Consider the following 4,100-nt stretch of genomic DNA (forward strand, 5'->3'; position numbering starts at 1 on the left):
TTGTATTTATCATATTTGTAATTACTTATTTAAAAATAAGTTGATTTTATTAAAGAATGTCAACAACAATATATTTTATTTGCTTTTTGGACCTCAGGTGCAGAGAACTCAATTACTCCTATTTCTCATATTAGCAGGCTATGCAAGGCTCCATTCTTGTTTTAATTTTTAAAATACTATTTTATGTTTGCTCATTTGTCTCAATGTCCACACTCACTTCCTCCCCACCATATATTACCACCATGGTACTTACTATACTGTGTTATATCCTAATACATGTTTGTATCCTTGACAAATATATTATTTGTTTTAATATTAACGAATAATATTATGCTATAGTTCTTGTGTTTCTTCACTTTTTTTTTCAATAACACCCCCTCCCTTTTTTTTGAGACAGGGTCTTGCTCTGTCACCCAGACTGAAGTGCAGTGGCATGATCTCAGCTCATTGCAACCTCCACCTCCTGGGTTCAAGCAATCCTCCTACCTTAGCCTCTAGAGTAGCTGGGACCAAAGGCATGCGCCACCATGCATGGCTTTTTTTTGTATTTTTTGTGCAGACGGGGTTTTTGCCATGTTGCCCAGGCTGGTCTTGAACTCCTGGATTCAAGTGATTCTCCCTCCTTGGCCTCCCAAAATGCTGGGATGACAGGGGTGAGCAATCGTGCCCAGCCTAATAAGGCCTTTTTAAAATGTATTCTTAGACTCTATATGCAACTAATTAATTGTTTCTTAGTGCTGCATAGTATTCATAGCGTTTATTCAACTTTAAAAAGAATCCACTTTTACTCATCTTACTTTTCTAGAATGTCTATTTTCCTATTTATCAAAACACACCTATTTTTAATGGAATATTTTTTGGCTTTTGCCAGTCATTTTGAAAAAGCCTTCATAAGAGAATCATTAGGAAATAAAAACCAGCAAGTAATATATTGAAAACAGTCTAGGCGGTGATTCTTCAATGTTTCTTTTCACACTCTCTGGAGTTAGCAGTGGGTGTTAGCAAGCGAGGATTCAATCCCCAAACTGTTCTCACAGTAGCTCTGATCTTTCATTAGTCACTTAATGTCTCTACACCTTGCTTACTTTTTCACTAATAAAATTTATAGCTGGGCCTGCGCCTGGCCAGCCCCGCCCGGCCTTCCCTAAGGCCCACCTGACCGCCATGCGTCTCTCCTCCTCCCCACCTCGTGGCCGGCAGCAGCCCTCCAGGTTTGGCTCCATGGATTGATTCTCTCAGCAAGCTGCTCGGGACCGACCTACACCCCCAGGCCTGCCGACGTCTCCCCTGGGAGCCTCCCTGGCCCGGGCCAGACATCCGGCACCCGGAGCCCCGTCAGGCCGTCAGCATCAAGGAGGCTAGGTCCTCAAATCGGCCTGCGCGGGAGAGGACAGTGGCTGCCTTCACCACGGGGCAGGTCGACGCCTTGGAGGGCGTCTTCTGGCACCACCAGTACCTGGGCCCTCTGGAGCCGAAGAGGCTGGCCAGGGAGATGCAGCTCTCGGAGGTCCAGATAAAAACCTGCTTTCAAAATCGCCGGATGAAACACAAACGGCAAATGTAGGACTCCCAGCTGCACAGCCCCTTTTCGGGGTCTCTCCACGCGCCCCCGGCTTTCCACTCACCGTCTTCTGGCCTTGCCAATGGCCTGCAGCTGCTATGCCCTTGGGCACCCCTGCCCAGGCCCCAGGCTCCTTCTGGGGTCTCTGCCAAGTGGAACAAGAGGCCCTAGCCTCTGCGTGGGCTTCCTGCTACGGGCATCCTCCGCCTCCGGCGTACCACCCCCCAAGCCCAGGAAGTGGCGTGCATACGCTGGGACTATCCCTCTCCAGAGGGCCCTGGGGCCTGCGTGTTCCTCTGGAGACCGGGGGGATGCATTTTGAGGAAGCGCCTCTGACTCCATGCCTCCCACACACGCCGTCTGTGCAGCTAACACCAGGCGCCTACCCGGAGGACTCAGCTGTCCTGTTTACATCGTGGCGGCACCTCTCACCCTGACCCACGCAAAGGTTCTGGAGATTTCTGGAGAATATATTTATTAAAGCCACCTCTTCACTGAAAGTTACCAAAAGGGTCAGTTTAGGAAGTAAATGAAGGGTCAGTGAACAGAGTCAAACGCAGAAGTGGGCTTGTTATGGGTAGGGCTTTCAGCATATGATAAAAGGATATTTGTTTTTTAAAGTGTTGGAAAAACTGGTTTTCCACTTGGAAAAAGTAAAGGTTGTAAGCTTTGTGTGTAAAAAAGAAAACCATGAAGGATTGGAAGGGAATGCAGGTGTCGTGTTTATAACCTTGTGGTTGGAGTCCCTCTTAAGGACTCCAAAGCTGGAAAGCAGGAGGGAACAAAGGTGAAAATTAAGGCGGGGATGCTCGGGCCCTGCAGTGCGCTCTAGGCCGTGCGTGAGCCGGGCCTGTGCCCGCAGCCTGCTGGGGGCTGCTTTCTTGGGCCAGGGAAAGCGGGGCAGCGGGGGACCTGCGGCTGTGCCTGGACTGAAGCCGTCCCGCATGTCCCCACCCTCCAGCATGTGCTCACCTGTCCCCCTCCTCGCAGCAGCCTCAGGACAAAACAGAATGACTCAAGGAGAGCACTTCCTGCAGAAAGTCTGGAAGTGCCCAGAATGGGAGGCACAGAAGCCCCTCCCAGGGAGGATTCTCCCTCATTGATGGACCATTCTTGGTGCAGACTCCTGACTGCACGCACCGAACCGTAGACAAGCGGGCATCCATCCACGTCGCCCCAGAGTGCCCAGGAGGCAGGCAGCGCGGGGCGCCCAGACAGACGGGTTCAGCCTGCAGGACTGCGAGGCGACCTGTGAAACCGACCAAGGCATCCCAACAGGAACAAAAGCGTGGTCCTGTGGCCGTGTCCACAGCAAGTTCCACTTTCCCCTTGCTCATTTTTGCATTGTTGGAAGTGTTTACAACCAGCATGTGCTTTCATAATACAACCTCAGGTAAGAATGGAAAAAAAATTATAGTTGTATCATACCTCAAATGCGTTTTTAAGTTCTACAATTTAAGCTACTCTAGAATAGAGTAGTTAGAATAGTTAGAAAATGGACATTTTGCTTAATGGTGTTTCTAATATGAAGGGTACAAGAATTGTGGCAGGCTCTAACTGTTGGCGTTAATGGCATTTTTCTTCATAGAAACATGCAAAAAACAACCAGTGTTAGATTTCTAGAATGATCAGACCTATGCATATGTACTTAATTGTATTAACCTTGTTGATAATGTTAAATGGTAACATAGAGTTAACCTTAGAACATTTCCTAACAGTTGATGTCTTTGAAACAATTATTTCTGAGGACAATACAGGTAATCTGCAGTAGCTGAAAGCAAATTTTGGAGTAAGGTAAATTTAAGTTTAAATCCTCATGTCGTCACTTAAAAATTATTTGACTGTTGACAGGTTATTAAATCTCTGTATACTTTGTCATATGTGAAGTAAGGATAATGGAATCATTTTGTATAAGTAAAAGAAAATGTCGTGTAGTTATTTGTTGCTCAAAAACATACCATGAATCATTGGAAGGCAGGGACTGTGACCTACTTTCCTTTTCATCCTTTCATCTTAGAATAATGTCTACTAAGGTACTTAATGCATGCTCTCTGAAAAATGTGTAAATTAATGAATCTTAATGTGTCTATTTCATGTCCTCATAAATATGCATGTTTAAATGCAATGAATCTTATTACATAAGCATTGTTTGGTAGCTAGGCACTCAATAAACATTATTTCTACTTTCTCAAGGCATGTAGAACTGAATCGTAATCAATGATCAAACCGTAAGTATTCTGTATCTTTAGTAAAGGCTGTGAATAAAGAGTAACATTACTTGTTCATTCATTTGAACCTTTCTTGCATGAACACTTTGCATCAGATAATATAACAGCAAATGTACTAGTATTGTTGTTGTTTTGGACATTTGGAAATTTCTGTTTGTCTTCATGCAGATAAAGTATCTTGGTTGTAATTATTTTTTTCACAAGAACATTTGAAAACCTGTAGAAAAGGCCGATACCTTTTGCTCAGAGATACCTAAAATATATTACAGGGTAATAAAATAAACTAGATCAATAAGTTTGGTATTGTTAAT

At 44.9% G+C, this 4,100-nt stretch overlaps 1 pseudogene; it reads left to right on the forward strand.

Annotated features, from left to right (window-relative positions):
* Window positions 1-996: 996 nt before the first annotated feature.
* On the forward strand, window positions 997-1,998 carry LOC100438119 (homeobox protein VENTX-like; annotated as a pseudogene).
* Window positions 1,999-4,100: the final 2,102 nt, after the last annotated feature.

This window comes from Pongo abelii, chromosome X (assembly GCF_028885655.2).
Source record: "Pongo abelii isolate AG06213 chromosome X, NHGRI_mPonAbe1-v2.0_pri, whole genome shotgun sequence".
In the NCBI taxonomy this organism is placed as follows: domain Eukaryota; kingdom Metazoa; phylum Chordata; class Mammalia; order Primates; family Hominidae; genus Pongo; species Pongo abelii.